The sequence below is a fragment of the Hyperolius riggenbachi genome, chromosome 12 (genome assembly GCF_040937935.1).
Source record: "Hyperolius riggenbachi isolate aHypRig1 chromosome 12, aHypRig1.pri, whole genome shotgun sequence".
Lineage (NCBI taxonomy): Eukaryota > Metazoa > Chordata > Amphibia > Anura > Hyperoliidae > Hyperolius > Hyperolius riggenbachi.
Genome location: NC_090657.1, coordinates 67,587,674 through 67,614,720, shown reverse-complemented (window position 1 = coordinate 67,614,720; position 27,047 = coordinate 67,587,674). Strand labels below are relative to the sequence as shown.

The window sequence follows — 27,047 nt, the reverse complement described above, 5'->3', positions numbered from 1 at the left end:
TCGGTTTTAATATTTTGTTTATTGTGCCTCATGTATTATTATACAAACACACACATTAATCAGCTGCTTCTCACATTACATACATACAATGCGCTGGTCAGACAATCTATATCTATGGCACTAGAACATGGTAATGACAGAAAATTGTAAGTTGCAGTATATGTGTGTGTGTGTGTATATATATATATATATATATATATATATATATATATATATATATATATATATATATATATATATATATATATATATCATGCAGAGACGAAAGTTGGTTTTAAATTATTATATGATTATTTTTATATAATTTTGTGCATTAAATCTTGTATATGCAGTCTACTCAATTCTCAATTCCATACATTCTGTAATATAATTTAGGAACAGAAAAAATTGTCTGTAGAAAACAAAAATTAAAGCATAGATCAAAATAAAATACGTTTTTTGGTTCAGAAACATAGAGGACTGAAAATTTTGTTTATATTATTTCAAGTTGGGTACGTAGAATCCACATTTAAAAGATAAGTGTAATATGAGGTGGTAAACTGGGTGAAACTAAATCTCGTAAGGAGTTACCATAGTTAAAAGAACATTTATCAAAGTCATATGGCTACAAAAGCAATATATATCAATTACAAGGGTATCGTGGGATTTGTGGAAACTAGTAAAGGAAAGGTTAGTACTCAGCATGGGAAATTTCTACACACTTGCACGGCACTTTTTGTTCTGATTAGAATAGAGCTGATGGACATTTTTTAAGCAAATGTTTGCATTACTGTAAAAATTAGGAATGTCTTTTCAGTTGCAAGATTTGTTTAAACTTTTGAAAATATTTTTTTCAGATTGGTTATAAAAATGTTTTATACTTTGTTTATACTAAATCTATAGAAAAACCTTTTTTGCGAGAGCTTTTGCTTCACACTGGTCCTCAGATCTGTTTCAGAGCAGCAGATGTTGCATAAACTGACACAAAATGCATGGAATTTGAACTGAAAAATAGAAATGACAAACTATTTTAACCACTTCACCACTGAGGGGTTTTACCCCTTGAACACCAGAGCAATTTTCACCTTCCATTCATTCGTCTTTAACTTTATTATTACTTATCGCAATGAAATGAACTATATCTTGTTTTTTTCGCCACCAATTAGGCTTTCTTTAGGTGGGACATTATGCCAAGAATTATTTTATTCTTAATGTGTTTTAATGGGAGAATAGGAAAAAATGTGGGAAAAAATATTATTTTTCAGATTTCGGCCATTATAGTTTTTAAATAATGCATGCTACTGTAATTAAAACCCATGAAATGTATTTGACCATTTGTCCCGGTTATAAAACCGTTTAAATTATGTCCCTATCACAATGTTTGGCGCCAATATTTTATTTGGAAATAAAATTGCATTTTTTTCAGTTTTGCATCCATCCCTAATTACAAGCCCGTAGTTTATAAAGTAACAGTGTTATACCCTCTTGACATAAATATTTTAAAAAGTTCAGTCCCTAAGGTAACTATTTTGTTTATTTTTTTATTGTATTTTTTTTAAAAAAATAACAAAAAAAAAAAAAATTGGGGAGTGTGGGAGGTAATGAGTTAATTTATTGTGTAATACAATGTATTTGTATGTGTAAAATACTTTAGGGTGTAGTTTACTATTTGGACACAAGATGGCCACAGTGAGTCTGTTTACATGCGACCTGTAAGCGTCCGGAAGAACACTTACAGGAAGCAGTAGGAGGCTGGGAGAATCACAATGGTCGTGCTGTTTCTAATAGAAGCAGCGGATCGTTGCGGGGGCTTAGATCAACGAACGGGAATGGATTTTCCCGTTCATTGATCTCCGAGCGGGCAGCGTCGTGCACGAGCGGCGGGTGCGCGCGCACGAGCGGCGGGAGCGCGGACAGCGGCGGTAGCGCAGAAGGTACGGATTTCTCCATCCTTGGGGGTTAAAGGATGGAAAAAGGGACAGAGAAATTCGTACCGCCGGGGGTAAAGTGGTTAAGTAATGAATATAATAAACAAAGAAGCCTTATTGAGAAAAATGCTTATCTTGGCCCTTATTCAATTCACTTTTTTCCAAGCAGATAATTTTTCATCTTTTCTTTCAAATAACTTTCAGTACTCTGCAATTGAAACATGACCAACAATTAGGTGAGTAATTACTGTCAAAATGTTTATTTCTTGCTTGTTGGTGGCTTAAAAGGTATTTTATTAATAAAGTGGGAAAATATCTCATAGAAAACTTAGGAGAAAAATTGATTTGAATAAGGGTCATTTTGTTTGTTTATTTATTTTTATCGGACCTCAGCTCAGTTACTGTCTAGCCTAAGAAATACACTTCATTACAGTGCTCCTGTGACATTTGAGCCACAATTGCATCATAGTCCGGTTAACTTTAGTCTAATTGTAGATCATGGCTAGTATTAGCCTTCTCTTATGATTTGTAAAAACATATCATCACGTATTTTTGTTTTCTAAAGTCTATTGATACTACTCATTACATTCTATTGATACTACTCATTACATTCACGTCCTCATTCACACTTACAATATTTATTCTAAAATTCACATATATTGCGAAGTTCAGTCTCTTATCTACCAATGTACGCCAAGCAGTTCTCATGGAATTTATTTCTTGCTTCCTTAGCAAACTCTATCTCTCTTTCGCACATTATATTCATTCATTCAATCCACTCTTCTAATGTAGGGGACCTTGTATCTCTCCATTTGGAAGCAATCATGCTTTTTGTAACTAATTCCTTTTTTAATAATTCCCTTTTTGTATAGCACTTCTCTCCTGTCGGATTCAATGCGCTTGTGAGACAGCCACTAGAGCGCACTCAGTAGGCAGCAGCAGTGTTAGGGAGTCTCGCCCAAAGTACTCCTTACTGGATAGGTGCTGGCTTACTGAACAGGCAGAGCCGAGATTTGAACCCAGGTCTCCTGTGTCAGAGGCAGAGCCCTTAACCATTACACTATCCAGCCAGTGCCTACAGTACCTAATTCTTTAATCAGTGTACTCCGTATATCATCTTTCCTATCTGCAAAGCTAAAGATTGTCTCTGCTGCAGGAAGGTTAAAGTTTTTAATCTGTTGTTGGGTAAATCCTTTTAAGTTGTTCCATTAAGGGACATGATCACCACATGTGAATTGTGGACACACCTTCCTGCTCACATCTCCAGCATTTATCTCCTTGGTGAAAGAATTGTTTTTTTGTATAGCGGTGTTTAGTACCATCTCTCAACTGTCCTGAACTGCATTAGCTGGAGCTCTGAATTAGGAATTTTACAATTATCTGTCGAAATGTGTAGCCAATCGAGTGGTCGATTAAGTTCTTTTTTTCTTAAGTCGGACGAGGCTGAGACTGATATTCAGTAAGCTTTAAGAATGTATTTAAGCCAGAGAGTGTTTTTCTTACTGGTTTATTTAATAAAATGTGTTTTTTCAAAAACATTTAATTCTTTTCTTACTATAATTTTTCTCAGAATGGTTATACAATGTTTTATACTTTATTTATACAAAATCTATATAAAATAACATTTTTGTAAGAGCTTTTGCTTCACAGTGGTCCTCAGATTTGTTTCAGAGCAGCAGCCTTTGCATAAACGGACACAAAAATGAATAGAATGGAATTTGAACTGGAAAACAGAAAAGTCAAAATACTTTAAAGAGACTCCGTAACAAAAATTGCATCCTGTTTTTTATCATCCTACAAGTTCCAAAAGCTATTCTAATGTGTTCTGGCTTACTGCAGCACTTTCTGCTATCACAGTCTCTGTAATAAATCAATGTATCTTTCCCCTGTCAGACTTGTCAGCCTGTGTCTGGAAGGCTGCCAAGTTCTTCAGTGTTGTGGCTCTGCTATGAACTCCCCCTTCCAGGCCTCTCTATGCACACTGCCTGTGTATTATTTAGATTAGGGCAGCTTCTCTCTTCTCTCTTATCTTTTACAAGCTGGATAAATCGTCCTCTGAGCTGGCTGGGCTTTCACATACTGAGTAATTACAGACAAGGGCAAAGCTGTTTGCAGGAAGAAAAGAGCAGCCTGAAACTTCAGTGCATGAGAACTGCAGGGGGAAAGAAACACACAAATGATCTCTTGAGATTCAAAAGGAAGGCTGTATACAGCCTGCTTGTGTATGGATGTATTTTCTATGTGTGGACATACTGTACATCAACCTACTTCCTGTTTTGGTGGCCATTTTGTTTGTTTATAAACAAACTTTTTAAAACTGTTTTTAACCACTTTTAATGCGGCGGGGAGCGGCGAAATTGTGACAGAGGGTAATAGGAGATGTCCCCTAACACACTGGTATGTTTACTTTTGTGCGATTTTAACAATACAGATTCTCTTTAAGTACTGAATATAATAAACAAACAAAGAAGCCTTACTGGAAAAAACATATCTTGGTCCTTATTCAATTCACTTTTTCTCCAAGAATTTTTCAACCTTTCTTTAAAATACCTTTTCAGCACTCTGCAATTGAAAAATTACCAACATTTAGGTGAAAAAGTATTTTATTGATAAAGTATGAAAATATCACCTAGGAGAAAACTTAGGAGAAAAAGTGAAATTGAATAAGGGCCCTTTTGTTTAACGTGAACCAGAGATGGTTCACTAGTGCTTATTTATACATACCTTGGGCTTCCTCATGCCCCATGAGCAGTGCTGAGTTCCTCGCTGTCCTCTTCGGCCCCTCCATCAAGCCGCTATGACTCCTGGTAATCTCGGCTTGCTCGGCCCCGCGCACACATTGCGCAGGTGCAGATCACTCCAGGGGATAGGGGTGCGGTGGGGCAAACACACGTCCAAGCTGCACATGCTCAGAAGACCTCGACTGGCAGTGACTTACTGGATTACCGAGGAGGACGGCGATTGACTCAGCGCTGCTCATGGGGCTGGAGGAAGCCACAAGTAAGTATAAATTAAGCCTAGTGTACCATCTCTGGTACACTTCAAAGTTGATCTCTGAAGCATCGTGTATTGAGGGTAATGTGAAAACCTCTTCCTTTATTCTTTGTAAAAAAAAAAAATCCAGTTGACAGGCTGCTATGAGATGTGTTGGCTTTACTACTAATTGAGTCACTTACCTGGAGCAGGCATGCAATCAGTGGAGACAGAACCATCATTTGCATACTTGGGTCAGAACCTAACATATTATTAGAGACTGGGGGAGATTTATCAACACGAGTGCAAAGACAATGAGGCCACATTCATAGTGCGGTGTAACAGCTGCTGTGTAACAGCAGGAGCATGCGCATGGCCGGGGCGTGCATGTACTGTGCAGCACGACTGACAGCGACTGGACCATATTACTGAACAACACTGTAGAAGAACGGAGTGGCCCGGGAGGATGGCAAAGGAGCCCAAGGAGTACATGGGGCTGGAGGAAGCCCCAGGTAAGTATAAATACTGCTCTTTGTAAAGTGGCATAGCAGAACATAAAAAATATTCAGGATACTAATTTTTGCATTTTAATTATCATGGGTTCAGCATTGAAAACAGCAGCATAGGTATCACCATAGCAGCCATAGCGGCTGCTATGCAGCCCATAGCCACAGGGGGCCTGGTGTGCGTGGGGTCTTTTTGGCTACCTATATGGGGGGCTACGTCTGGTTAACTATACACTGGGGGTCCTTTTGTCTACCTATACTGAGTGGGCTACCTCTGATTATTTATACTGGAGATGCACCTATACTGAGGGAAATTGCTTCTAGCTACCTAGCGGAAATGCTTTTTAAAACTACATACTGCTGTATATTGGTATTGGGTGGGGTGGGGATAAATCATTATCATCTCTATTTCTTTTTTTTTTTTTTTGATAAAATATTTTTTTCTTGAGTTAATTGGCAAGACTTTAAAATGTAAAGTGCCTAACATTTGAAAAACAACAAGCTCGTGGTCCCTCCTTCCAATTACATATCTCCATGTTGGCTGGAATTCCTTAAAGTGAATGTTTACCAATTTAAAAATAAAAAAGTCAGATACTCACTTAAGGAGAGGGAAGGCTCGGTCCTAATGAGCCTTCCCTCTCCTCTCCCGGTGCCCGGTCCCGCGCAGGATCCCCCGTAGCAGTATTCGACCAGTTCGGTCAAATACTGCCACTTTCGCAGGCGAAGGGAGCTTTCGGAAGCCTTCGGGAGCCGCTCCATACTACGCATGCGCAAGCGCCCTCTATGACGCGCTCGCGCGTACGTAGTATGGAGCGGCCCGTCTTCGGAAGCCCGAGTGCTCCCGAAGACCTCCGAAGTCCCTGCGACGGCGGACGCGAACGGGGGAGCCAGCGCAGCACCGAGGGCACCAGAAGAGGAGAGGGAAGGCTCATTAGGACCGAGCCTTCCCTCTCCTTAGGTGAGTATCTGACTTTTTTATTTTTAAATTGGTAACCATTGGCTTTAAATTATTTTTGAATCCCATGAGCATTGGGCTCCATCCTCTGAACAATTCTAGCCCACATGGTCCATAGCATTAGGGGATTATCTGCAAAATTAGGTCAGAAAAATCTTTCCCCTCATTTTGCTCAGCACACTTGTCCTGATGTTAAGATGGAAGGTTAAAGAGCACTTGAGATCAAACCGACAGAGCCTGTCAATGACTGGCTCTGTCTGAATGAGATCATATAGGGACCGGGTTAAATAAATACTTATCCTGACGTTTTTGGGGCACAGATGACGCTTTGCCCCTCTCCGGCAGCCATGTTTCCCAAGACTGACAAAGGTTTTCAGAAGATTCCATCTGCGTGACCGTAGCCCGCCTCCCAGGTCGGCAGCCATGTAGGTGGGCATGACCAAAACCTCAGAGGTGATTTTGTAAAGAAAAAAACAAACATTGCCAGGGCCCATTCTGAGAGGTAGGCAGAGCAATCATCTGCCTGAAGGGAAGATGCAGGACAGGTGAGTATTTAACCCCACATCCCCCTCTCATCCTCCATCATTCAGACAGAGCCTGTCATTACAGGCTCTGTCAATTTGGCTTTAGAAACTCTTTAATTCCATGTCCAGGTGCTCCTGTATAGAAAGCATGCATAGGTCCAGGGAGTGATTTATATATTATTATATACAGTATATAGATACTTTTTTATACAATTTTCCTATAAACAGTATTCAGTGAGATTGTTTTAGCCATTATTCTGAAAGGATATAACTTTTCAGTTATAAAGGCGTGCTGGATATAGTCGAGAAAAGTGATTTCGGTTATAAAAGGGTGCCGGATATACACGAGAAAAGTGATTTCGGTTATAAAAGGGTGCCGGATATAGCCAAGAAAGTGATTTTGGTTATAAAAGTGTACCGAATATAGCAGAGAAAAGTGATTTACAGTAGGTAATAAAAGGGTGCCGGATATAGCAGAGAAAAGTGATTTTGGTTATAAAAGGGTTTTGGATATAGTCGAGAAAAGTGATTTCGGTTATAAAAAGGTTACCGGATATAGCAGAGAAAAGGAATTTTGGTTATAAAAGGGTACTGGTTATGGCAGAGAAAAATGATTTCGGTTATAAAAGGACGCTGGATGTAGCCAAGAAAAGTAATTTTGTTTATAAAAGGGCACTTAACCTTTTCTGGACCAGCACCCTCTGCCCCCTTAAGGACCAGAGGGTGCTGGTCCAGCAAACCGCCGCTTCCCAACGAATCGCCGCAAGTTACCATTGCTCCCGCCGGACACGCCGCTCTGTCCCCGCCGCAGGCTGCTCTCTCTGCCATCGCTATGACGCACTGTGCGCCGGTCAGGAGCTTCTTTCATTGGCTCCTGACCCTGTCATTTCATGTAAGCCAATGGGAACGGCTTACATGAATGACAGGGCCAGGAGCCAATGAAAACGGCTCCTGCCCGGCTCACAGTGCTCTGCCGTCATAGAGGCGGCAGGGCATCACATTGCGGCGGGGGCAGAGCGGACCGAGCGACTGGGACGGGCGGGGGCACGCGGTCAGTGGGACGTAGAGCTTACGTCCGGTCAGGACCGCAGCGCCCCCTGCCCGCCATAGATTTATACTCGCTCGGTCTGCAGGTAGTTAATATAGCCAAGAAAAAGTATTTTTGATAATATAAGAGTACTGGATATAGCATTAAAGTTTTGCTAGGCAGCCCATGATTTTTAGTTGCACCACTGTTCTTGACTTAGGTGGGTTATCAGTAATAGGAAGACAGAAGCCCAACCCTAATCTAATCTTCCCTTCAATGTAATCCCCTTTATGATGCCTAAATCTAACCTTCTAACCCTAATTGTTAAATCCAACCTTCCCCACCCTATGCCCTAACACTAATCCTCCTATAATAGTAATCTTAACCACTAACTCTAACTGATACTCGCCTGCCATTCTCCTAATTGGCAATTGGCAAGTTGGGCACTGGCGTTCAACTACTCTTCAGCCAAGTGCTCTATATGAGCTATATTGCGGCCTCTGTCTGATGCTCAGCTGCAACAGTCTAGTGTCGGTGCCAAAACATTACAGCTTGCACTGAGGAACTGCATATTATTGATGACATGCTTTGGCTTTATGGTGGCGCCTAAATGAACAGTGCTCCAATCAGTTGATTTGTGATTGGATCATATCTACAGTGCCCTCTGCTGTTTGTAGCCTCCCTAGTCCCTACTTACACCTACAGAATTCTGAGGGCCATTTGAAGTAGAGCTTCAGTCTGAACACTGAAACATCTTTGATTAGGGAAGAGCAGGTAACATTCGCAAAATCAATTTGATGTTAATGAGAAGTAATGTCTGCTTTGGTAAAAATGCAATCAGCGTGATTGCTTTGAGAATTTCCCTTCTTAAATTTTGGGTTTATTTAGGTGTTTAACATGGTTTATAATTTGCCTTCCCCTGTACGTAAGGCAGGTAAAGGGCACTGGTTGTTGGAGCTAGAGCACTCACGACCTCACTACAACATGGACAGCTCAGGAAGCTGGGTCTATGTATGGGTGAATGTATCATTTTCCTCCATAGACATTAGACCATCATCTGATCTGGTTGAACATGGCTGAATTGGTGACTATCATGTAATACAGGAAGGAGCAGTATTTAAACAGGATTTAAGCCCGACGAAGGCTGCAAGGCCGAAAGCTAGCTTATTCTTATTCTTTTTAGTTAGCCAATAAATGGTATCATCCTGATTTAAAACTTCTTGTAATACAGGAAGACACAGACAGAAGTAACAAACTGCCAGTGGGACTGAATTATCATGAAAACTGAAAAAAGGGGAGGAGTTGCTCAGAGTACCGAATTAGAATCCTTGCTTTGGTTTACAGCTGAAACCTGATTGGTTGCTGGGGGAAAGTCTATTATTTTTGCTTTATTTTCCTTGATAAATTTGCCTATGAGGGTGCCTTCACACTTATCGCTGTATTTTTGACAGATTTTTTTTTTAAATTTGGATTTGCGATTCTGTGTCTTGTGTTTTTTGTTCACATCTGTTTCTTCTTGTGCAAATTTTCACATTTCGATTGTTCCATGCATATCAATTAAGCTAATTTACACAAATTTGTATATCATTAATTTTTTACATTCGTATTCAAATTTTTTCATTTGGAATGCGAAAATTCACATCTCTATTGACTTGCATTGTATAGGATTCATGTGTTCATTCTGAAAAAAAGAGCATACTGGTAGGCCGTTTTGTTTCTGCAGAAAAATCGGATGCAGAATTATACTAGAATTCATGTCAGATTACATGCCATTGACTTGCATTAGAAATAAAAATATGAAGAGTGAGAGATGGCTGGCACTCGATGTTGGCTAATGCACAGCAACCTGTTACTGGGACTGTGATGTGCTTCCAGCCAAGACAATTTCCAATCAGCAGTAGTAGAACAAAAGCGCTGGGCACCAGGACATCTGATTCCAGTGTTTATTGAACAGGTTACAAACAATTAGGGAGAAGCTGGTCTAACAGCCGTTTCGTGGGATAGCCCGCTTCCTCAGAGACCAAAGGATTTGGATTCTTTTTATTCTTCCTTTGATCTCTGAGGAAGAGGGCTATCCCGCGAAACGGCTGTTAGACCAGCTTCTCCCTAATTGTTTGTAACCCTGTGTGCAACCTGTTCAATAAACTCTGCAAGCAAATGTCCTGGTGCCCAGCGCTTTTGTTCTACTACTGCTGACTTGCATTAGATATGTGGTGAACGCAAATTTGCAAAAATTGAAAACGCACACAAATTCTGTCATAAAAATGACCGTATCAATCCCGCTAGCTTCTGTTTAATTAATCAGCTACTAGGTAATTGTTCAGAAGCTGCAGGCTTTGATTGGTTCCATTTTTTCTTCACTTTATCTAAATCCAAAGAAAATGTTTGGGTAGAGTGGAGCTTTAAGACACATTGATCTTTTCAGCTGACTACCTTGAGGCTAAGAGACGCTGTCCTGGTCCCAATTATATCTCTGTAAGAAGAATCGCACAAAGGAGAAGATGTGTTCCATATGGCTTTTTGTACAGTTTGGGGTAGGCTTTCACTTCATCAATTTTGAGCTTTTTTATTTTTTTTAAGGTCTACCCTTCTTTTTTGGCTTATAAATCTCGTTGTGCAGATGGAAGCCCTAAAACAGTCCATAAAAACAAGATCTGCATAAGGAAAATAAAAGACTCCTTTAAATCCCACAATGAAATCCTTAATATCCCTAAACAAAGCAGTGTTCTTCAGAGATTTTAAAGAAAGCATTGGTCATTCGTAACTGATTGCTAAAAGCGAAACAAAATACTTTTAAATCTTTTTGAGAAAGTTTTGCTATTGTTGGTTGGAGGATTTCTATCTGCAAACAGACAAGTGTCCAAAAACAGCTGTTAAACTTTAAAGTGAAGATTCTATACCAGTTTAAACCCATCAATGAACTACCAAGTCTGTTTCTGGGGGGGGAAATTCAGCTTCACACTGATCATTAAAGGCTCATACACACATCAGACCATAGTCTTTGGAAAATGAAAGATCACAGACCAATTTTACCCCCTTCCATGTAGTATGAGAGCCATACCTACACAGTCTATTCTATGGAGCTGAACTCCCCATCAGACAGAAATCTTTGCAAGATGCTGCACACAAAGATGCTGTAGACATTCAAAAGGTCAGTATCTGCAAAAGATCAGTTCCTGCAAAATGCATTCATAGTCTATGATATCTGCAGATCCTCATACACACCTTGTTTATTTTCATTCATCTGCAGATCAAATCCACCAGGATTTGTTTTCAGATCTGCAGATGATTGTCTGATCTGCAGATGAATGTCAGTTAAACAAGATGTGTATGATGATCTGCAGATCTCATAGACTATGAATGCAATTTGCAGGGACGGATCTTTGGCAGGAACAGATCTTTTGCAGATACTGATCTTTTGTGTCTGTACAGCATCTGTGTGTGCAGCATCTTGCAAAGATTTTTTTCTGATGTTGAGTTCAGCTCAATAGAATAGACTGTGTAGGTATGGCTCTTATGCTACAGGAAGGGTGGTAAGATTGGTCTGTGATCTTTCATTTTCCAAAGACTATGGTCTGATGTGTGTATGGGGCTTTAGTTTTATTTAACCTTGCTGAGAGCAGAGAATTGGCTGTTAGGTCCTGATTTACAAAGCCAAAGGATTTTAAAGCGGACCAGAACTCAGAACTTTCTTTCTGCTTAAAAAATAAGCAACAGCATAACAGCCTTTAAAAAAAAAAAAATTCTTTGGTACAGCTGATACAAATCCTGCAATAAATCTGCAGTATCTCTACTTCCTGCTTTCATGGAAGCAGACATAGGGTTAACATCCTGTATACCCAGCGCTGGATTCCCTGAAGATACAGGGGAGGGGGAAGCCTCATTGGGACCCTGAGGCTCCCCCCTAAGTATTCTCCAAAGGGTTTTTTTTCAGGACTTTTAAGACTTTAGAGGCCTGATGGGACATGAACAATGTCAGGCAGTAATTGCAGAGTGATCATTAGAACTCAGTCATATCAAAGGAATAAGGAATGTGTGTCTAGGGTGTACATTGCAGGAAAGCATGTTGCTCTATCACGACTGCAGCAGCTATTCTAGAAAACAGGTAGGGTCCATGCAGTTGACCTCTTAATACATTCATTGTATATCAACCCATTTTTGCGTTCTAGCCACTTATGCCGTATTTTGTGGAATTTAGAGATCCTATTTCTATGTGTATATATATGATTTATTTTTTGTATGGGAGAGCACTACTGATCCTTTTCACTCACTCAACCTTGGTGGACGGATTCGGATGTAACTACTTTAGCACAATTTCCTGTCTAGCTGCAAACAGAGTCTGTGACATAAGTTTCTTAGATCAACTAGAAAGACTGCGCACTAGAAGTTCATAAGTCCAGTCCACATTATCCAGAGAATACCACCCTTTCAAGGGCAAATCCAGGTTTACACAAGTGACAAGGCAAAGGAAATCTTGTGACTTGAAAAATGTGTACAGCCACCTCACCCTACAAAAGGCGCACTCACCCTCTCCTCTGACCCTCTGTTACAGTGCTGTCCAACTTCACAGGCATTTTTTTTTCAGACCCCATGGTGGAGGGCCAAAGGTTCTTGCTAGAGCCACAACCCCCACCCCCCCAAAAAATGCAGTTAAAGGACAATTAGATTGGCAGCAGATTCCCACAAAATGCAATTCGATTATGTGACGATTGGTGTAGCAAACAGAAGTCTGGTTATTGTGTGATCTGCAGTATCACCAATAAATCAGACACTATACCTGATTATATGGTGATCTGCAGAATCACCAATAATGCAAGTATAGCCAACAAGGTAATAGCAAGGGTACAGTGCTTGGTGCAACAGTAATACTCATTAGTTTTGGCAGAACCTCACCAGAGGAGCTGGTGGGTACTATCAGTAAGGAACCTCACCAGTGTCAAGGGCTCACTGGTGAGTAGAGTGGTCAGACAGATCGGTTCGGCAACAGACAGGAGGATACAGTACAGAATCGGCAGGCAGAAGGATAGAGGTATTTCAGGCAAAGTCAGCAACAGGATCAGATGGGCGAAAGTACAGAATCTTTTAGCGTAAGAGTAGTCAGAAGAGAGCCAGAGTCGTACACAGATAATCAAGCAATAATAACAGTAGTAATAACAATTCCTAGTCTTGTGTGAAATCCCTGGTTTCCTCCCAGATCAAAGCACACCGGAGCTAACTAAGGTCTGAGTGCTCACACGAAGCATTCGCAACAGCAGACAGTTTGCAAGTGATTCTCGGTGGCTTAAGAAGCGGAGGAGACCCCTCGGCCATGCCCACGCCCATCAGCCAATCCGAGCTGCCGAGAGTATCCTCTGACGTCAGCCGACCCTGCACATACATGTTACTATTAGGTACCACAACTTACTGAGTTAGCACTAAGTACCTCTTACCCTTTGCTGCAACTGTAAGTGCTAACTTGCTCAGTGACCATAGTTTAAGGGCTCATTCACATCTTGGACGTTTTATGCACTGTAGCGCAACACTGACACCATGCGTAACGCATGGTGTTTATAATATATATTTAAATCAATTGACCCCATTCAGATCATTGCGCTGCGATTGCCAGCACTGCTGAAACGTAGGGTTGTCAGCATTTTTGAGCGTTGCTGATGAGCAACGCATGTAATTAAAGTAAATGTCCATACTTTTTTAGTGCGCAGAAGAGCACAAAAATGCATGGTAATGCATATTTTTGTATGCATAATTGATTGTCCTCCCTCAGCCCTCCCATTATTCAGGAGAAAAAACGCATAGAAACGCACACAAAACGCGCATAAACGCATTAAAACGCGTTCACGTTTTTTAAAGGCCTAAGAGTCCATAGTGCTGAGTATGTTCAGCTATGTAGAAAGTAAAAAAGGGAGTATATGCCCCTTATAATGGGCTGCTCCCATCAGCAGTGGTAGCATGGCTAAAAATAGAAAAGTGGCATAGCCTCCGCTTATTTCCAAAGCACTGCCCCATAGCTGGTGGGCATGGTAGTTTCTCAAGTAAACCCCCTGCTATTATGCATGTGTTATCCTAGTAACACACTTAGCGATAATAGTGTAACGTGGGGTGGTTTGGACAGATTTGAATGAGAGGGCAGATTATAAGATAATCATGGCTTGAGGGGATAAGTCTCTCCTCTCTTCTGAGTTGTTTAACCTATTCCTTCTGGCCAAGAGTGTCCCCCCTGGGTGGATATTTTGGGGTTAGCTCCCCCCCCCCCTTTTATATTATGTGTCTATGTTTCCCATTGTGTTGTCAGTCTGTTTTATTGTCTTACTAGAAATAAGCCCGCCCATTAAAAAATGGGCAGTAGGGCTCAGCCGCACCCACTCACCACCTTCCCCCACCTTACCCATGCAAAACTGCAGCAACCGCCGTGCTCCCGTGTGCACATGCATGGCCTCAATGTGTGCGTGAGCACGGACATGCTCTGCGACATGTGCACACAGCCGCTAGTCCTCTGCACACGTTCTCCTGCTGTCCCAAGTCCGTACAAGTGCACTGGCACAAACGCACAGACACAGGGACATGCGAGGACACAGGGACACAGAGGCTTTGTTATATAGGATATGATGCTCCCTGTTCCTTCCTTCCTTCCTTTCACTCTCTCGACTGTTTCTCCTCTCTTCCTCTTGCACAGGGGGATGTGCCCTTAATAGGTCTTTTTTTTCGGGGCATTTGCTCCCCGCTTGGGCCTTTATCATATATTTATTATACCTGTATTTTATTTAGGCTCTCTATTCCCTACTGATGTTTGTTAGCACTATGGCATTTATCAGTCTTTAGCATTAGAGAATGTTTCTTTATGACATTATTCTATCTTTCTGTGAGAGTTGCACCTGTATGGTACAGATACCATGCTTTAGACCTGACTGTTTATGGTTTACTGTTTGGTATTTGTGTATGGACGGTAATCCCATTGCCATCCTGTAAAGGTCGACAGTAAAGCACATTGTGTAACGGGCGTGGCTCCCCTGACGTAGAATTGGTAAAATTGCAGTACCCTGCCTGTACACAGCAAAATTACCGGCCTTTTGTGCATCAGGCCCATAAGTACTTAATATACAATTTTATGGTCTCATAGAAAATGACTACATATACTTCCCAGCTGTAAGTGTGGACCAGCCAAGAAGACAGAAGGGAAGGAGGGGAGACCAGCAGCAATAATTAGAAACACGCACTTGGAGGACTGTCATTTTGTTGTTGCATCACACGGCTGTCCCCCCTGACACTGATTGCCCTCAGAAAGAATTTCTGCTCTGCATTTTGTTACTCTGTGGTTTGTTTTATTTATTCATTTGGAGTTTCTGGCAGCAGTACATTTTGTAAACTAAACCGCCTCAATTCAGAAATGTCTTTGTTTAACCACTTGAGGACCACAGTCTTTTCGCCCCTTAAGGACCAGAGCCTTTTTCTCCATTCAGACCACTGCAGCTTTCACGGTTTATTGCTCGGTCATACAACCTACCACCTAAAGGAATTTTACCTCCTTTTCTTGTCACTAATACAGCTTTCTTTTGCTGCTATTTGATTGCTGCTGCGAGTTTTAGTTTTTATTATATTCATCAAAAAAGACATGAATTTTGGCAAAAAAAATGACTTTTTTAACTTGCTGTGCTGACATTTTTCAAATAAAGTAAAATTTCCTATACATTTGAGCGCGAAAGTTATTCTGCTACATGTCTTTGATAAAAAAAAACCCATTCAGTGTATATTTATTGGATTGGGTAAAAGTTATAGCGTTTACAAACTATGGTGTCAAAAGTGAATTTTCCCATTTTCAAGCATCTCTGACTTTTCTGCGCCCCTGTCAGGTTTCATGAGGGGCTAAAATTCCAGGATAGTACAAATACCCCCCAAATGACCCCATTTTGGAAAGAAGACATCCCAACGTATTCAGTGAGAGGCATGGTGAGTTCATAGAAGATTTTATTTTTTGTCACAAGTTAGCGGAAAATGACACTTTCTGACAAAAAAAAGAAAAAAAAAAGTTTCCATTTCTTCTAACTTGCGACAAAAAAAAATGAAATCTGCCACAGACTCACTATGCTCCTCTCTGAATACCTTGAAGTGTCTACTTTCCAAAATGGGGTCATTTGTGGGGTGTGTTCACTGTCCTGGCATTTTGGGGGGTGCCTAATTGTAAGCACCCCTGTAAAGCCTAAAGATGCTCATTGGACTTTTGGCCCCTTAGCGCAGTTAGGCTGCAAAAAAGTGCCACACATGTGGTATTGCCGTACTCAGGAGAAGTAGTATAATGTGTTTTGGGGTGTATTTTTACACATACCCATGCTGGGTGGGAGAAATATCTCCGTAAATGACAATTGTTTAATTTTTTTTACACACAATTGTCTATTTATAGAGATATTTCTCCCACTCAGCATGGGTATGTGGAAAAATACACCCCAAAACACATTATACTACTTCTCCTGAGTACGGAGATACCACATGTGTGGCACTTTTTTGCACCCTAACTGCGCTAAGGGGCCCAAAGTTCAATGAGTACCTTTAGGATTTCACAGGTCATTTTGAGAAATTTCGTTTCAAGACTACTCCTCACGGTTTAGGGCCCCTAAAATGCCAGGACAGTATAGGAACCCCACAAATTACCCCATTTTAGAATGAAGACACCCCAAGGTATTCCGTTAGGAGGATGGTGAGTTCATAGAAGATTTTTTTTTTTTGTCACAAGTTAGCGGAAATTGATTTTAATTGTTTTTTTTTCACAAAGTGTCATTTTCCGCCAACTTGTGCCAAAAAATAAAATCTTCTATGAACTCACCATACTCCTAACGGAATACCTTGGGGTGTCTTCTTTCTAAAATGGGGTCATTTGTGGGGTTCCTATACTGCCCTGGCATTTTAGGGGCCCTAAACCGTGAGGAGTAGTCTTGAAACCAAATGTCGCAAAATGACCTGTGAAATCCTAAAGGTACTCATTGGACTTTGGGCCTCTTAGCGCACTTAGGGTGCAAAAAAGTGCCACACATGTGGTACCGCCGTACTCAGGAGAAGTAGTATAATGTGTTTTGGGGTGTATTTTTACACATACCCATGCTGGGTGGGAGAAATATCTCTGTAAATGACAATTGTTTGATTTTTTTTACACACAATTGTCCATTTACAGAGATTTCTCCCACCCAGCATGGGTATGTGTAAAAATACACCCCAAAACACATAATACTACTTCTTCTGAGTACGGCGATACCACATGTGTGACACTTTTTTGCAACCTAGGTGCGCTAAGGGGCCTAACGTCCTATTCACAGGTCATTTTGAGGCATTTGGATTCTAGACTACTGCTCACGGTTTAGGGCCCCTAAAATGCCAGGGCAGTATAGGAACCCCACAAGTGACACCATTTTAGAAAGAAGACACCCCAAGGTATTCTGTTAGGAGTATGGTGAGTTCATAGAAGATTTTTTTTTTGTCACAAGTTAGCGGAAAATGACACTTAGCGGAAATTGATATGTATTGTGTTTTTTTTCACAAACTTGTGACAAAAATTTTTTTTTCTATGAACTCATCATACACCTAACAGAATACCTTGGGGTGTCTTCTTTCTAAAATGGGGTCACTTGTGGGGTTCCTATACTGCCCTGGCATTTTAGGGGCCCTAAACCGTGAGGAGTAGTCTTGAACCCAAATGTCTCAAAATGACCTGTGAAATCCTAAAGGTACTCATTGGACTTTGGGCCCCTTAGCACAGTTAGGCTGCAAAAAAGTGTCACACATGTGGTATCGCCGTACTCAGAAGAAGTAGTATAATGTGTTTTGTGGTGTATTTTTACATATAACCATGCTGGGTGGGAGAAATATCTCTGTAAATGACACATTTTTGATTTTTTTTACACACAATTGTCCATTTACAGAGAGATTTCTCCCACCCAGCATGGGTATGTGTAAAAATACACCACAAAACACATTATACTACTTCTCCTGAGTATGGCGATACCACATGTGTGACACTTTTTTGCAGCCTAGGTGCGCTAAGGGGCCCAATGTCCTATTCACAGGTCATTTTGAGGCATTTGTTTTCTAGACTACTCCTCACGGTTTAGGGCCCCTAAAATGCCAGGGCAGTATAGGAACCCCACAAGTGACCCCATTTTAGAAAGAAGACACCCCAAGGTATTCCGTTAGGGGTATGGTGAGTTCATAGAAGATTTTATTTTTTGTCACAAGTTAGTGAAAAATGACACTTTGTGAAAAAAACAATAAAAATCCAATTTCCGCTAACTTTTGACAAAAAATAAAATCTTCTATGAACTCATCATACACCTAACAGAATACCTTGGGGTGTCTTCTTTCTAAAATGGGGTCACTTGTGGGGTTCCTATACTGCCCTGGCATTTTACGGGCCCAAAACTGTGAGTAGTCTGGAAACCAAATTTCTCAAAATGACTGTTCAGGGGTATAAGCATCTGCAAATTTTGATGACAGGTGGTCTATGAGGGGGCAAATTTTGTGGAACCGGTCATAAGCAGGGTGGCCTCTTAGATGACAGGATGTTTTGGGCCTGATCTGATGGATAGGAGTGCTAGGGGGGTGACAGGAGGTGATTGATGGGTGTCTCAGGGGGCGTTTAGAGGGGAAAATAGATGCAATCAATGCACTGGGGAGGTGATCGGAAGGGGGTCTGAGGGGGATCTGAGGGTTGGGCCGAGTGATCAGGAGCCCACACAGGGCAAATTAGGGCCTGATCTGATGGGTAGGTGTGCTAGGGGGTGACAGGAGGTGATTGATGGGTGTCTCAAGGTGTGATTAGAGGGGAGAAATAGATGCAAGCAATGCACTAGCGAGGTGATCAGGGCTGGGGTCTGAGGACGTTCTGAGGTGTGGGCGGGTGATTGGGTGCCCGCAAGGGGCAGATTAGGGTCTAATCTGATGGGTAACCGTGACAGGTGGTGATAGGGGGTGATTGATGGGTAATTAGTGGGTGTTTAGAGGAGAGAAGAGATGGAAACACTGCACTTGGGAGGTGATCTGATGTCGGATCTGCGGGCGATCTATTGGTGTGGGTGGGTGATCAGATTGCCCGCAAGGGGCAGGTTAGGGGCTGATTGATGGGTGGCAGTGACAGGGGGTGATTGATGGGTGGCAGTGACAGGGGGTGATTGATAGGTGATTGACAGGTGATCAGTGGGTTATTACAGGGAATAACAGATGTAAATATTGCACTGGCGAATTGATAAGGGGGGAGTCTGAGGGCAATCTGAGCGTGTGGGCGGGTGATTGGGTGCCCGCAAGGGGCAGATTAGGGTCTAATCTGATGGGTAACAGTGACAGGTGGTGATAGGGGGTGATTGATGGGTAATTAGTGGGTGTTTAGAGGAGAGAAGAGATGTAAACACTGCACTTGGGAGGTGATCTGATGTCGGATCTGCGGGCGATCTATTGGTGTGGGTGGGTGATCAGATTGCCCGCAAGGGGCAGGTTAGGGGCTGATTGATGGGTGGCAGTGACAGGGGGTGATTGATGGGTGGCAGTGACAGGGGGTGATTGATAGGTGATTGACAGGTGATCAGTGGGTTACTACAGGGAATAACAGATGTAAATATTGCACTGGCGAATTGATAAGGGGAGGTCTGAGGGCAATCTGAGCATGTGGGCGGGTGATTGGGTGCCCGCAAGGGGTAGATTAGGGTCTAATCTGATGGGTAACAGTGACAGGTGGTGATAGGGGGTGATTGATGGGTGATTGATGGGTAATTAGTGGGTGTTTAGAGGAGAGAAGAGATGTAAACACTGCACTTGGGAGGTGATCTGATGTCGGATCTGCGGGCGATCTATTGGTGTGGGTAGGTGATCAGATTGCCCGCAAGGGGCAGGTTAGGGGCTGATTGATGGGTAGCAGTGACAGGGGGTGATTGACGGGTGATTGACAGGTGATTGACAGGTGATCAGGGGGGATAGATGCATATAGTACACGGGGGGGGGGTCTGGGGGGGGGGGGGTCTGGGGAGAATCTGAGGGGTGGGGGGGTGATCAGGAGGGGGCAGTGGGCAGGGGGGGGGATAAAAAAAAATAGCGTTGACAGATAGTGACAGGGAGTGATTGATGGGTGATTAGGGGGGTGACTGGGTGCAAACAGTGGTCTGGGGGGTGGGCAGGGGGGGTCTGAGGGGTGCTGTGGGCGATCAGGGGGCAGGGGGGGGGAAATCAGTGTGCTTGGGTGCAGACTAGGGTGGCTGCAGCCTGCCCTGGTGGTCCCTCGGACACTGGGACCACCAGGGCAGGAGGCAGCCAGTATAATAGGCTTTGTATACATTACAAAGCCTATTATACATATGTGCAGCGGCGATCCGGGAGCTAGTAACCCGCCGGGGCTTCCGAACGGCTGGCGGGTTACTACGAGCGGTGGGCGGAGCGAGTCCTCGGCGGCTGATCGCGTCACGAATGACGCGATCGCCGCATAGCCACTCCCGCAGCCGCCTCCGCCGATGGGCGTATTGCGGTCGTTTGGGCCCGGACTTTGCCGCCGCCCATCGGCTGGGGGCGGTCCTCAAGTGGTTAAAGAGAACCATATTAATCCAACATGCATACAGTCTGTTTCGGTCTGTTTCCGAAACAGACTATGCATGTTGGATTATTATGGCTCTGTACAAATTAACAAGCTGACACATCATTGCTTTCCAGCGGTTCTGGAGGTGTGTTTAGCTTCTAAGGGTAGAATGGTTAATTTGCATATATTCAGCAGTGGTGCACTGGGAGACATCTCAAGCTCACTCCAACCTGAATTATCGCAGATTCTTTCTGTTTTAAGAAAGGAAACTTTTGTTTTTAAAGAGAACCCGAGGTGGGGTTCTAAGAATGATATCCTGACACAGAGGCTGGGTCTGCCTATGCAGCCCAGCCTCTGTTGCTATGTAGTGTCCCCCCAGGCTCCCCTGCGCACTGCCATGCCCCCATAAATCACAGCCGCGCTGTCGACACGCAACGGGCTGTGTTTACCTATGTAGTGTCACTCTCGCCGCTCCCCCCGCCTCCTGTATAGCTTCGGTCCCCGCCAGCGTCCCTTCCCTCCCCGCTGATTGGAGGGAAGGGACGCGGGCGGGTTCCCGGAGGAAAGGCGGGGGAAGCGGCGAGAGTGACACTACATAGGTAAACACAGCACGCTGCGGCACGCTACATGTCGACAGCACAGCTGTGATTTATGGGGGCATAGCAGAGCGCAGGGGGGGCCTGGGGGGACACTACATAGCAACAGAGGCTGGGCTGTATAGGCAGACCCAGCCTCTGTGTGCGGATATCATTCTTAGAACCCCACCTCGGGTTCTCTTTAAGGGGGAACGTCTGATGTTTTGTTTTTCTACCATTTTGTTGTATTTGTCCAATACTAAAAACTGATTTTACATAGGAAATTTTTACTCTTAGGAACTTAGTTAAACAAGTTCTGCAAGCAAAAACGCATTGATTTAGTGCCATGTAGAAAAAAAATCTCCCTCCTCTGGAATCCCCTTCCCAATCACATCTGTCACTCTCCAAACTTCGTGCTCCCTCAAAACTTACTTTTTCCAACATTATAGGTAGCCAGGCATAGGTGCCCCCAGTATAGGTATAGTTCAGGAGTCTCTGAGAGCACATCAGAGTTAAAGGACAACTGAAGTGAGAGGGATATGGAGGCTGCCATATTTATTTCCTTTTAAGCAATACCAGTGTCCTGGCTAGCTTGCTGAATCTCGGCCCCTAATACGTTTAGCCATAAACCAAATAGATCAGCAGGGCTGCCAGACAACTGGTATTGTTTAAAAGGAAATACAGTGGGTTGCAAAAGTATTCGGCCACATTTTGTCACATTACTGGCACAAACATGCATCAATTCTATTGGAATTCCACGTGAAAGACCAATACAAAGTGGTGTACATGTGAGAAGTGGATCGAAAATCATACATCATTCTAAACATTTTTTTTACAAATAAATAACTGTAAAGTGGGGTGTGCGTAATTATTCGGCCCCCTGAGTCAATACTTTGTAGAACCACCTTTTGCTGCAATTGCAGCTGCCAGTCTTTTAGGAAATGTCTCTACCAGCTTTGCACATCTAGAGACTGAAATCCTTGCCCATTCTTCTTTGCAAAACAGCTCCAGCTCAGTCAGGTTAGATGGACAGCGTTTGTGAACAGCAGTTTTCAGATCTTGCCACAGATTCTCGATTGGATTTAGATCTGGACTTTGACTGGGCCATTCTAACACATATATATGTTTTGTTTTAAATCATTCCATTGTTGCCCTGGCTTTATGTTTAGGGTCATTATTGTTATGATCGCTGCTGCAGCAGGGATTGCTGGCAGTAGTAGTGCTGCAGCTCAGGCATTTCTGATCTCTTTCTATGCAAGCTGCATAGCTTTGTCTGCCTTTCCCTGCTGTCAGCTTGTGACTGATTATCATTCACCTGTGTGGGAATCTGCATGTCTGCTCCCATTGGATGACCTCAGTATAAAGATCTGCTTCCTGCAGGGTTTCCTCGGGCTATCATAGTTTCAGTGTAAGCTAGTCTTGCTGTTGCTCAGCCCCAGACCGTGTTTCTTGTTCTAAAGATACTTTGCTGGTTTTGCATCATATATTGGTTCATTGCCCATATATATGCATACCAGCACGTTTATTATTTTCCTTGTATTCGTGTTGCATTGATACATCAGTGACGCTGATATATACGTACACGAACTGTTTATATCCTGTGTTCAGTTAGTCAGTTCCAGCACGTTTTGGTGGTTGCGCGTATCGTGATCACCCGTGCTGAGCTAGTTATCCTGTTCCTGGTCCTGTTTGTGAATTGCGTTCATCTCTGCGAGGAGATAACGAATCCTTCTGAATCCTGTCCTGTTACCGTTTGTGGATTGCGTTCATCTCTGCGAAGAGATAGCGAATCCTTCTGAGTCCTGTTCCCTGTATCGTTCCAGTCCTAAGTCAGTGTTCCTGCTTATGTCATATATCGGTTCATTGCCGATATATACATATGTTAGTCAGACGTTACAAATAGTTTCATTGATAGCTGTAATTGTAATACGCTAGGAAATCATACTTATTGTATATTTATCTGTGTTACGTTCATCTATCTTGATCCTGCTATTTCCTGACTATCCTGTCCTGTCTTTGTGAGGCACGCCATCGCCGCAACGCATTGGCTGCCTCATTCCAGTCTGTTTTATTGTGGACGCTTGCTGTCACTAATTAGTGGCTAGTTAAGCAAGCGTTCATTCTGTCTACCTGTCCTGATCTCCTCAGTTCTGGTTATGCGCTCAGCGCTACTTTGCGCTGAGACGTTATCACGAAAGTATTGTTTGTGGCTGTTCGGATCTGCACCGGCTCTGTGCGCCACAATCTCCTATTGGAGTCAGTCTTCTCCTCCACTAAACTGGGGATATCCTGATTCCTTGTGCTGGTGTGTGTACCTCCTTCACGTCAGCTTATGCATCGCGTGCTGACCGTGGAGAATACACCACCAAGCCTAACAATTATCCTGCTGGAAGGTGAACCTCCGCCCCAGTCTCAAGTCTTTTGCAGTCTCCAAGAGGTTTTCTTCCAATTTTGCCCTGTATTTGGCTCCATCCATCTTCCCATCAACTCTGACCAGCTTCCCTGTCCCTGCTGAAGAGATGCACCCCCGAGCATGATGCTGCCACCACCATATTTGACAGTGGGGATGGTGTGTTTAGAGTGATGTGCAGTGTTAGTTTTCTGCCACACATAGCATTTTGCATTTTGGCCAAAAAGTTCCATTTTGGTCTCATCTGACCAGAGCACCTTCTTCCACATGGTTGCTGTGTCCCCCACATGGCTTGTGGCAAACTGCAAATGGGACTTCTTATGCTTTCTGTTAACAATGCCTTTCTTCTTGCCACTCTTTCATAAAGGCAAATTTTGTACAGTGCATGACTAATAGTTGTCCTATGAACAGAGTCTCCCACCTGAGCTGTAGATCTCTGCAGCTCGTCCAGAGTCACCATGGGCCTCTTGACTGCATTTCTGATCAGCGCTCTCCTTGTTCGGCCTGTGAGTTTAGGTGGATGGCCTTGTCTTGGTAGGTGTACGGTTGTGCCATACTCTTTCCATTTCTGAATGATCGCTTGAACAGTGCTCCATGGCATGTTCCAGGCTTTGGAAATCTTTTTGTAGCCTAAGCCTGCTTTAAATTTCTCAATAACTTGATCCCTGACCTGTCTTGTGTGTTCTTTGGACTTCACGGTGTTGTTGCTCCCAATATTCTCTTAGACAACCTCTGAGGCCCTCACAGAGCAGCTGTATTTGTACTGACATTAGATTACACACAGGTGCACTCTATTTAGTCATTAGCACTCATCAGGCAATGTCTATAGGCAACTGACTGCACTCAGATCAAAGGGGGCCGAATAATTATGCACACACCACTTTGCAGTTATTTATTTGTAAAAAATGTTTGGAATCATGTATGATTTTCGTTCCACTTCTCACATGTACACCACTTTGTGTTGGTCTTTCATGTGGAATTCCAATAAAATTGATTCATGTTTGTGGCAGTAATATGACAAAATGTGGAAAACTTCAAGGGGGCCGAATACTTTTGCAACCCACTGTAAATATGACAGCCTCCAGATACCTCTCACTTCACTTGTCCTTTAAGGGGGAGATCAGTGGTCTGGCAGCATGGGGGGCCTGGCAGCTCTCGGAGGCCTGGGGGCAATTGCCCCCCTGGCCTTTATAGAAGTTCCAGCCCTGGGTAGCTGTCGCCTTTGTAAGAAGCTTCCCCCAAAAAAGCTGTGTGTCATTATTTACATGAACATTTTGTGCTGGTTGCTTCCCAGTAAAAGCATTTATAAGATACTGGACAGAGAGCTGCAATTGTGTTCTGTTAAGGATAAGTTGTCTGCAGATCTCATCTTGCCAAGAGGATTATTGAAAGCAAATTCCATATTTTTCCTGGAAAATGAATTGCTTTAAAATGAAATCGGATAAAAAACATTCTCTTACCTTTATTCATTGTAAAGTCTTCTAGACTTTTTCTTGTACTATACCAGTGATCTGCAAACTTGGCTCTCCAGCTGTTAAGGTACTACAAGTCCCACAATGCATTTGCCTTTATGAATCATGACTCTGGCTGTCAGACTCCTGCATTGCATTGTGGGACTTGTAGTTTCTTAACAGCTGGAGAGCCAAGTTTGCAGATCACTGTACTATACCATCTAGTACAAGGCTCTGCGTCAAATGTGGAATTTCAAGTTCTAACAATATAATATAAAAGTCCCACAAATCAAGCCCCTTCTATTGTCTAAGGTCAATTAACCTACCAGGAATGTGGAAGAAACCAGAGAACCATACAATTTCCATGCAGACAGAGTCATGGCTATGAATTGAAACTGGAACTGACACAGACAAGACACAGAACATTCATATAGCGTTCTCCTCCTGGTGGACTCAAAGCACCAGAGCTGCAGCCACTAGGGTGCGCTCTATAGGCAGTAGCAGTGTTAGTGTTAAGTTTCAGAGGAGATACTGTTGACTCCGCTACTAGTGGTTGGCATGGGCTCTCCCGAGGCGTGAAGTCTAAGTGGCTACGGGTCTGCCTCTCCAATCAGCCTAGTGCCCAGCATCTCCTACCGCATGTGGCATGATTACACGCTACATGCGGAGAGCCAGCACTAGAGGGAGCAGTAAACACACAGGATGGTCACATAGGCACATTACTGGAGGTTAGAGCTTCTGCTGTGCTATACTCTAATGCACATGTAATATCAGACTGCGCTAGATTTTTGCAAATCCTGTTTTATTCAAGTATCAATGGATATAAAATTATAAATCAGATGCAATAATCATTAAAACATCGAGACCCTCTCTGCAGTAGGGAAAATGGCCAGTAGAAATAGGTAAAATGATAAAAATGAAAATAAAAATAAAAATATTTATCGAATCAGCTCTGTTAAGAAATATGCAGTTCTTGTGCAATCATGATAGGACTCCTTATTTAACTGGCTCTGCTCTTGTGTAGTTTTTAGTGTTTGCGCATAAAATGCTTGCCAGATAATACCCGGCTCCTTGTATATTGATCGGATCAGCTCTTTTAAGAGATATGCAGTTCTTGTGCAATGGTGGTAGGACTCCTTATTTAACTTGCTCTGCTCTTGTGCAATTTTTGATGTTTTTGCAAAAAATGCTTGCCAGAATAATACCCGGCTCCTTAAAGATGCAAAATGCGTTTATGTTAGTGTGATTGCTCTTAAAATATCACACACAATACGATAGCACTGATATTCTCAAATCTGTAGCAATTTTAGTATGGTTGCTCTTAGGTTTTCACATGCAGCATGATGACAATGGTGTTCTTAAATCTGTAGCAATTGCTTAAAGGGAAGGTTCAGGGAGGGTGGGTTAAAAATAAAAATCAAATTCCACTTACCTGGGGCTTCCTCCAGCCCGTGGCAGGCAGGAGGTGCCCTCGCCGCCGCTCCGCAGGCTCCCGGTGGTCTCCGGTGGCGCGCCCGACCTGGCCAGGCCGGCTGCCAGGTCGGGCTCTTCTGCGATCCAAGGCCCGGAACTTCTGCGTCCCACGCCGGCGCTCTGATGTCATCGGACGTCCTCCGGGCTCTACTGCGCATGCTCAGAACTACTGCGCATGCGCAGGAGAGCACGGAGGACGTCCGATGACGTCAGAGCGCCGGCGTGGGACGCAGAAGTTCCGGGCCTTGGAGCGCAGAAGAGCCCGACCTGGCAGCCGGCCTGCCCAGGTTGGGCGCGCCACCGGAGACCACCGGGAGCCTGCGGAGCGGCGGCGAGGGCACCTCCTGCCTGCCACGGGCTGGAGGAAGCCCCAGGTAAGTGGAATTTGATTTTTATTTTTAACCCACCCTCCCTGAACCTTCCCTTTAAGAGTAAGTACTGCGCGTCAACTTGGTTGGTTCTAATGACAAATACCCACGCTCCTTCATTGCCCACTTTTGCAGAACGGTTGTTATGGGAGCCGCTCGATCCTACTCGCTCTGGCGGGCAGCTGAGTGGGAAAGACTAGACTGGCTGTTTGGATGAGAATTTGCAGCTTCAGGCAGCTTTCCCGGCTCCCGTTGGGTGTGAAGGGGCGCCTCCCGCTGATGAAGTGTATTGATGGAGCTCCATCTAGATTGCGGTATTCCCGGCTAACGCTGGATGGACACA

At 43.3% G+C, this 27,047-nt stretch overlaps 1 protein-coding gene across 3 annotated transcripts in view; it reads left to right on the top strand.

Annotated features, from left to right (window-relative positions):
- LOC137541170 (agouti-signaling protein-like) overlaps positions 1-27,047 on the top strand; it is an 80,963-nt gene that overhangs the window by 21,004 nt on the left and 32,912 nt on the right. Inside the window, exon 2 of one of the 3 annotated variants that reach the window (XM_068262341.1) lies at positions 2,112-2,143. The exons of the other annotated variants lie outside the window; for them this stretch is intronic. The gene's annotated coding sequence lies outside the window, so the exon portion shown is untranslated. The remainder of the gene's footprint in view (positions 1-2,111; positions 2,144-27,047) is intronic. 3 annotated transcript variants of the gene reach the window in all.